This window comes from Pongo abelii, chromosome 10 (assembly GCF_028885655.2).
Source record: "Pongo abelii isolate AG06213 chromosome 10, NHGRI_mPonAbe1-v2.0_pri, whole genome shotgun sequence".
Classification (NCBI taxonomy): domain Eukaryota; kingdom Metazoa; phylum Chordata; class Mammalia; order Primates; family Hominidae; genus Pongo; species Pongo abelii.
In genome coordinates this window covers 56,359,005-56,368,388 of record NC_071995.2, presented here as the reverse complement: position 1 = coordinate 56,368,388, position 9,384 = coordinate 56,359,005, and the positions used below count along the sequence as shown (strand labels likewise).

The following is a 9,384-nucleotide window of genomic DNA, read 5'->3' as shown; positions in this document are numbered from 1 at the left end:
GCCACCACCTCACATTCCTGAGGGGAACAGCCAAGCTGGTGACTAGCATCCAGGCCATAACTGCAAATCCACACTAGGCAGTGTCTCCCTTCTGTGTGTTCAAGTGTTCTCAACTTGGATTTTTAACCATTTTAAAAATGGCTGAGTTCAGGCTTAAAACCAACCACAAGAATGGATTTCAACACAGCTCTAAAGCCAGGGGTGCGTCCAGTAATCCCAACACAGTGACTCCCAGAGGCCAGGTGCCCACAGGCCTACAATCCCTCTCAGCACTGACCAGTGAGTTGATTTTATTTTTTACAATTAAAAAAAAAAAGCTGAGTAATATTGCACGTGACTACCAGAAACTGTCTTGTTGGAAACAAAACCTATTTACATCTAATGAAAAGCCTGGCCACAGGCTGCTTCTGCCACATTTACAGCACAGTGCAATGCACACAATAAGCCAAACCACAAAGGCAGTTTCTGGTACTCACAGTACAGAGCTTTTTGCCACATGGGAGTAAAGCAGAGGTTTTAAGAGGAGGAGGGAGATGGAGAAGGGTGTCACATTCACTTCTAGTTCTGGAGCTGACTGGACAGCCAGTCCAGTCCTTCATGGAGCTGGTCACCACAGGTGCCACAGGTGGCCTGAATGTACCAGTTCCTGTGGAGCAGGGAATGCAGCCCCAGCTTGTCTGTGATCTCAGTGGTGTTCATGGTGTTGAGGAGGGCCTACTTGTTGGGAACACCAGGGGGACTGCATTCCAGAGCTCATCCTCAGCCGACATCCTCATGAGCTCCTCATGGGCCTTGTTCATGTGCTCTCTGTCACTACTGTCCTCCATAAAGATCAGGCCTTATGTGTTCTGGAAGTAGTGGCACCACAGAGGCCAGATCTTGTGCTGGCCTGCCATGTCCCACACAGTGAAGCTGATGTTCCTAGACTCCATGTGTCTGCATTGAAGCCTGTGATGGGAACAGTGGTCACAATCTCAACCAGCTTCAGCTTATACAAAATCATCATCTTGCCTGCAGCATCCAGGCCCACCATGAGGACAAGCGTTTCTTTTTTGCCAAAAACGCCCTTAAAGAGGTTGGTAAAAGATATTCCCCATGGACCCTCAGCTTCCCAAGTAGCTGGTACTACAGATTAGCACCACCACGCCTGGCTAATGTATATACTTTTATTCTTAGTAGAGATGGGGGTTTTGCCATGTTGGCCAGGCTGGTCTCGAACTCCTGGCCTCAAGTGATCCACCCACTTCAGCCTCCCAAAGTGTTGGGATTACAGGCATGGGCCACCATGCCTGGCCTCCATCAAATAACTTTTAAAAAAAAAAACAGTTCTCTTAACTTCCTTGCATGACTATCTTCCCTTCACACTCCCTGGAATTTGTCTCCACATCTAGACTTTCCCTGAGCTTCTGATCACACTGGCAAATATTACACAATTTTCCAATTGCTATCACTCTAAATCAAGGGTCTTATCTGGGCTCCCCTTCCTGCTCCACAACCCCTTCTTCTGTCTTTGGTCAAATCCCTTTTCCACTTCCTGAAGTGATGCTTCAAACTTCATTGTCTCCTTAGGCTTCCTACTCTACCGTCCGCAATCCCAGCCCTCCCTCAGGAAATTATCTCACTTCATACTTCGCATGAATTTCAACTTCTTGTACCCTGTCTCACCACTACCTCCCTTTAAGGCCAAGCTTCCTTTCTTGCTTTGTGTCCTCAGAAGATGAGATGTTCCTCCTCTAGTTCAAAACTAACTTCTTTCTTTGGGTTTTAATCTCATTCTGTTTTATTTCTACCTCAACTTACTCCAATTATTATCTGCTCTCTCTCTCCCATTCAATTGTCTGTTTTACCTCAAAGTATACAGTGCTTCAGTCATTCCCGTCTTTGAAAAAAAAAAGTGTTTGGACTCCAAAATTCCCTCTTGCTTTGAGCCACACTTTCTAGACCACTCTTGATTCCTCTACTTCTTCACCTCTCATTCACTCTTCACCATAATTTAATGTCTACTCCAACAGCAGCCCTGAAATTACACTGGCAAATTTGACCAATGAACTCCATGTTTCCAATTCCAACAGATATGGTCATTACTAGATTCCTTTTTAGAAAATAGAGCAAGAAATTAGCTTAAACAGAAATAAAGAATTTTTTTTAGGGTTATAGAAATGACTCCACAGGACTCAAAGGCAAAAATGCCTGAGCTTCAAGAAAGACTAGAACCAAAAAGCAAAAAGTTACTGGCAATTTGGGCAGGTTTCCCTCTCTGCCTCCACTCCCCTCTACTGCCCTAGACTCTGTAGATGGGCTTTCTCTGCCTCTTCTGTCCACATAGCATCCCCAGTGAGTCATCATCAGTGCTACACTTCATTGCCTCTGGTAGAATTCATCCCTTCTGAGGTATCTATCTCGTTTTAAATCAGCTCTAAGATTAAAAGTTATTTATGTTTCTACACTCTGTCTCCCTGCTTCTTCCAAATAACCTACATCCTACTTCTCAGACTACATAGAATAAACCTAATCTATTTTTATACATATCATTCCTACAAATACTTCAAAACAACTATCATGTCTTATTGAAGTTTCCTCTTCTATGAGAAAAGCATCCCCAGGTCCTGGTCCTCCCTAGCCTTATCCTGGTCTAAACCAGTGGCTCCCAAACCAGCAACAGCATCATTACCCTTAGGAACTTGTTAGAAATGTAAGTTTTGGGGTCCCAATTCAAACCAATTGAATGAGAAACTCTGGGGCTTAGGATTCAGCAATCCGACTTTTAAAAAGCCCTCCAGGTGTTCCTCATGCAGCTCAAGTTTGAAACCCATTGCACTAAACTTTCTCTCATCTGTCTAATTCTGCAGAAGTGTGACTCACCTCAGCTGAGGACAATTCTATAGGCATGGGGTTGGGTGATAGATACAACAAAGAACAGTATGGTCTTCATCACTCTTGCTGTTCTTATTAACACTTAACAGTAACTAAAAAGTATTTTATAGATTTGTTTGTTGGTTTTTATTTTACTAATCACGAGAATGTAAGTTCCTTTAAATGAGAAGACCATGTCTGCTTTACTCATCCTTTTGTTCTTAGTGACCAGTGTAGCACCTGGTTTATGGTAGGTGCTCAATAAATAGCTATTGAATAAATGAACAAATAAACGAGTGAATAATATACTATGATAATTTGTTGTAGCCACATCATATCATTGATTCATATTGAAAGTGTAGTCAACTAAAGGTTTCAGGACATTTTTCTCCCATCTGATACACATTCATTTGGGGTTTTGTAGCTAAATATGGGAATTTGCCTCTATTCCTTATCAAATCTCACTTGTTAAGTTTAATCTATAATTTCAGGCTATAAAGATCCATTTTCTTTTCAAATATCACAATTCTATCATTTGGAATAATATGTCAGCCCCATTAATATATTATAAATTTTACCAGGATTAGATAAATTTCTCTTCCAAGTACCTATTCATAAAACCAAATACCGTTTTCTAGCATTCCTTTGGTAATTCATTTAAGTAGCTGCAAATTTATCCATGTACAGTGCTGCTCCAATCCTCTAAAGCCCGTGGTTCTCAAACTTGAGATGCATCAGAGTCTCCTGGAGCACTTGCTGAAATACAGATTTACAGGACTGCACTCCCAGAGAAACTGATTTGATAGGTCTGGTGTAAAACACAACAAATTGCAGTTCCAAAATTTTCCCAGGTGATGCTGATACTTCTCATCCAGGGACTACACTTAAGGAACCACTGCTTCACTTCATAACACACCTACAATCACAGAAAAAGGGCCTCTTATACGCTGGCATTTTTACAACTTTAATCTCAATCTACTTGTTGTTATTCCTTTGAACTCCACTTTTAAATTATCATGGGGATCAGGATCTTAGGGATTAAAGAAAGCTTGTATGAAAATAACAAATGATTCCTGAAGCTCTGGAAAACACTTGTTAAATTATTAGGTTCAGAATATTGAAGTGTATAAGCAAGTCGCTCCATAATTTTGCCTCCCCCTATTCCATTCACAATTTAGACTCCATATACTACTGTACTATTACATCTGTCTATATAGAATACAGAGCTTATGTAGCTATCTAATTTAAGATTTTATATTCTGCAACTAATTGCCACCTAGATATCATTCTTTGGATGACTTTGTGCATAAAACATATTTGAGCGGTTTTCACTCGCGTGGTTGAATTTAGAGATTGGGCTTATGTGAGCCAAACAGTGCTCAGGAGAAACAGTTCTAAAGCCTGGTTACACTGTGGCTTTTTTCACTATTCTTGTAACACTGATGGAGGAAAGATGTGACTTTTCATGTTGCCAATAGCGACTATAAGCTTCTTATGGTCTGCACGTGCATGAGTTTTTGAGGTGGTCTGTCAGCCCAGCTAGGGCCCATATCTGTCCTATCTTCCAGGCTTTTGTCCTCAGAACTCATGTTCTCCTATATTCCATTCACCTCACCCTCTGCCCTTGAGCTTCGCATTGCTTTTCCGACTTGGACCTTTTGCTTTCCAACGCAGCCTGTCACTCTAACTACATTGCACTGCTTTTAAATGCCTGGAAGGTTCTATTTTTTGGGATGGATTACGAGATGGGAAAAAGTAGAAATATAGAGTTTGAAATAGGGAAATAATACAGCAACATTCTGGGGGAGAAGGAAGGGATAGAATTAAAAGCAAGTCAGTGCATGCATGCAGGGGCTCACTGCGTGCACAAGTTTACACCTGGGGTAGGAGGGGATGGGAGTACTGACTACACATGGAGAGAGGGTCACATCATCTATCCTCTGACACTGAAAGAAAGAAGAAAAAATAGATACAAATGGGGCAATTCTGTAAGTGGTGAGTGGAGAGTTCAAGTTATTTCACAACTAATTACCTTGCTTTTCTTGTGAAAGTAGCAAAAGACATACTCTGCAGAGAATTAGGAGATATGGGCAGATATATGACTTGAAACATTTAGAAATGATTTGTATTGCCTGAGGAGAAACATGGAAGAGGGAAATGATGAAGCATGAAGGTCCTACTGAGGCTGGAGACAAGTGTGTGTCCAGATATCTGTTCACATGGCAGTAAGATTTTCTTCAGCAGCATGGAGCAGCACCGCTAAAGGAGCAGAGAAGGTAAATTGTGGCATTGAGCTCAAATCCACACACTCAAAATGCAGGTAACAGGATGAATGTTAGTAAAAGAGTTATTGGGCTGATGCATGGAATCCAGATTAAGTACTGGAAAAAAAAGATAAATAAGTGAAGATAAAGAAGAATTCAAAGATTAAGGTCAAATCATGGTTTTACTAGGAGTGAGGATTTAAGAAAGCTGGAAGAAGTTGAGGTTGTAATCTGCAAATGGAATATTGACACTTAAGAACTTTTAATGGATATAAATTTCTTGTGCCAACAAGGTTTACTAGATGGCCGCAGTGTCAGTGCCTGAACTTTGGCGATGTTTGAGGTTGCTAGAGTTGGAAAGAGTAAAAAATTCTGAGACTATGCCACTAAATTGACTATAAATAGGACACAAATAATAAAAGATACTTCCAAGACATGAACAAGAGACATAAGCCAAGTGCCAATATTTTTACTTCATATAGGGGAAAGATCAGAAAATTAGCTGATGGCAAGTAAAGGGTAGAAAATAATTAACCCCAAAGATAGGATTATAATAGCTATCATTGAGCATGTATTATATACCCAAATTTATCAATGTTTAAATCACATTGTATATTCACAACAACCTTTTTTACAGGTGAGGAACCCGAGACCCAGAGAGTTTTAAGTAGCTTGCTCAGTGTCATCTAGCTAATAGTAAGTGATGTCAAGACTCAAACCCATGAGTCAGTCATCCAGTCAGTAGATCTGACCAGAGTCATCACTTGTAACCATAATTCAGTGTGTTTTTTCATTCCAGAAGGAGCAAGAATTACACCCAAGGTGGGGAAAATCATGTTCTGGAAATAGAGAGGGAACCAGCAGAAGAATTAAATTTGAGAAATATTACCAAATTCACTTAAATATTAAATAAAAATATTAATATGAATTAAAGCAGTTTTTCAGATTCTGCCATACAGACCCATGCCAGATTGAGAGTTAATACAGTATGAAAAAGAAGAGATGGCTAACAATTAAGTGGCCTACTTTTCTTTTTTTTTTTTTTGAGACAGAGTCTCACTCTGTTGCCCAGGCTGGAGTGCAGTGGCGCGATCTTGGCTCACTGCAAGCTCCGCCTCCTGGGTTCACACCATTCTACTGCCTCAGCCTCCTGAGTAGCTGGGACTACAGGCGTCCACCAACACGCCTGGCTAATTTTTTGTATTTTTAGTAGAGACGGGGTTTCGCCGTGTTAGCCAGGATGGTCTTGATCTCCTGACCTCGTGATCTGCCTGCCTCGGCCTCCCAAAGTGCTGGGATTACAGGTGTGAGCCACCGCGCCTGGCCTAAGTGGCCTACTTTTCTTAGAGACAACCACTGTTTTGGGCAAATATTATAGCTTGTAAATAGATCTGAGAGTATGTCAGTCCTTAGGGACAAAAGAATATAATGAACAGAGGACCTGCATTTGAAACTTCTGTGTTTTTTCAAATATGCATTACTCTTTTCAACCATAAAATTCACAGTTTATAGAGTTAGATTCTAAAGGCCTGCCATATTACTATTCATGTATTTTATTATGCAGTTAAAATCAAGATTATAAAAATAAACATTTTATGTTCTATTTCAAATCAAATTTTCTAACTAATTCTCTCAGTAAAAGAGGAGAAAACTGCACACACACCCATGCATGCACACAGACACACACACACTGGTTTTGTTTGTTTTACAATGGAGCCTGCCTAAAATAGCAAGTCAGAGATAGGGTCAAAGACTTATGAATTTATGCTTCTTTTTTAAAAGAAATTAGTTAGAATAACTCCACTCCAGCAGCATCAATGTCTAACAGATTTCTAAATCACTAGCATTCCTGTCCCCACTTCCTCTCCAGAGCTCCCTATTCTCCTCCTATATCAAATCTTACCAATCCCCATGTGTTAACAATTAACACAATACTCCAGCCTATAGGATCAATTGTTATTGCCTCTGAACCAGGGCAAAAAAAAAAATCAGTTGATCTTTTAGCATTTATATATTGTGGCAAACAGTGTCTAAGATGGCCACCCAAGATCCCTACCGCCTGGTATTCATACCTCTGTGTAGTCACCTCCCCTTGAGTGTGGGCAGGAACTATGTGCCTTTCTTCTAACCAATAACAGATGGTAAAGATTATGAGATGCTACTTCCTTAGTTACTTTAAGTTATATAAGACTCCATCTTGCCAGCAGACTCACACTCCAGAAACTCCTTGCTGGCTTGATGAACTAATTCACCACGTTGGGAAAGCCCATGGTGGGAAGGATATCCAGGAACCATGAGTTGCCACTAGGAACGATGGGTAGCTTCTAGGAACTTAAGTAGGTTCTAGGAACTATACCAACTTTAGGAAGTAAAGATGGCCTCCAGCTGACATCCTTCAAGAAGCTGGGGCCCTCAGTCCTAAAACTGCAAGGAAATGAATTCTGCCAACAATCTGAGTGAGTTTGGAAGAGGTTGCTTCCCCAGTTATGTCTCCAGATGAAAAGGCAGTCCAACTGACACATTCGTTACAACTTTGTGACACACTAAAGAGTAGGCTTAGCTAAGCCATGTCCAACTCCTGATCCACAGAAATTGTAAGGTAATAAATGTGTATACAACCTTCCATATTCAACTTAGACTCCATGGTCTACCACTCATCCACTTTCTTGCCAATATCCCCAACAACCTGTTCTAAAGCAAATATCTACCAAATTCCCAAACTGGAATAAATCCAACAAATTTCCTTCTCCATTCTTACCCTGTACTCATTGAAAAAATGATTCAACTGTGCAAATTGGTGATACTGAAAATTCACGAGTATAGAAATCTTTTCATTATTAAAAATAACCAATATGTGTGTGCATTTTGTGAAGAATATTGAAAAGGTGGCTGGTGAAGTACTGGATGCAAATTTAAGTGAAAATTCTCTCACTGGTGGATAATGCATATAATGGTGATTTCTTCCCTATTTAGGTAATGCTATTACAACTGTATTTTTAAGTCTTACAAACAATTATTCAGTCATTCCTGCTATGCCTGGCAGAAAGAAGGCAAAGGAAGTGGGGATTCCAAGAATTCTTCCTTGTGACTCAGTAGAAGTCATGTCATAGCCTTTCTGTTCTCATTTCAGAAACAGTAATGTCTCTGTGTCATTTGGTGAGAAAAGCTACTTTGGTTCTAATTTGCTTTGGGTTAAGGTATTTTATTGGCTAGAATGCAAGTGGCTCTTGGGAGCATAATGGAATTGTTTAATGGCTTATGGTTCCTGAGTGGGGAAGACACGGCTAGATATTTCACCAAATGTGTGAGATTGTTCTTTGTTACTGTCCTTGTCCTGTAGTAACAAAAACTCTCTTAATTGCTCTTCCGTTACAGATATTCCCAAATCCATTATTTCTATATCTTTCTTTTTTTAGATACAGAAACTTCAGAAAATAGATAGCATTATTTTTTAAAGTATCCGTTTTATAATATTCATTTAACTGCTAACTAAAAACAATTATACCAAATAACTAGCATTGTGTATTCAAGACAGCTTTGTCATCTGAGAGTTAGTGTTTTTTCACTTCTGAGAGTATATACTCTTAAAATAAGTAGAATTTTTGTATGTTGTTTGTGTCAGTATGGCATTAAATTTTTTTTTCTCATTTTTTACTTTCCTAAAATATCTTAAACTCTTTCCTCTTCTAGCTGTAGCATTTTCTATCTTCTTCCCTGTCTTCCTTTTTGGCAACAGTTTCATAAAGATAGCCCTAGTATGTCCAAATCTAGATCCCAAAGATAAATTTTACTCTCTTTTTTTATAGGAATTATATTTAGTGGATAACGGGCCACAAAATAATGTTTAAAAATGAATACCATATTCATTTATTCGTCACTCCTTCTAGAGTAAGCTTTATGCAAAGCTATGAATTCACTTCGGTTATGTTTCTGCCAGATTCTGTGAAGTAAGTGAAGTAAATCGTAAATTTCTTTTATTCCCTGTCTACCCTCCTTCCATCCTTTCAGCAATCACCTCTTTATATCAAAGAAACAAACGCCATCCCCAACAGCTACCAGCCTTGGTTTTACTTTTTGAAAGGACCCAGTCATTTGAATGTCTACTGAATTCTTAATATGTGGAAGACATTGTGCAAGAGGAGCTGTCCTCACTGCTAAGCCCTTACCTTCTGCCTTGACTGGTTTCTCTCTGGGCACTGTGCTTCACCTGTCTGGGACTAGTTGACTCCCATTCACCACTCAGGTCTGAAACTGGTCAAGATTTCTT

General features: G+C 39.7%; 1 pseudogene; it reads right to left on the bottom strand.

The window, feature by feature from the left end:
• Nucleotides 1-528: 528 nt before the first annotated feature.
• Nucleotides 529-1,048, bottom strand: LOC100451886 (ADP-ribosylation factor 1-like; annotated as a pseudogene).
• Nucleotides 1,049-9,384: the final 8,336 nt, after the last annotated feature.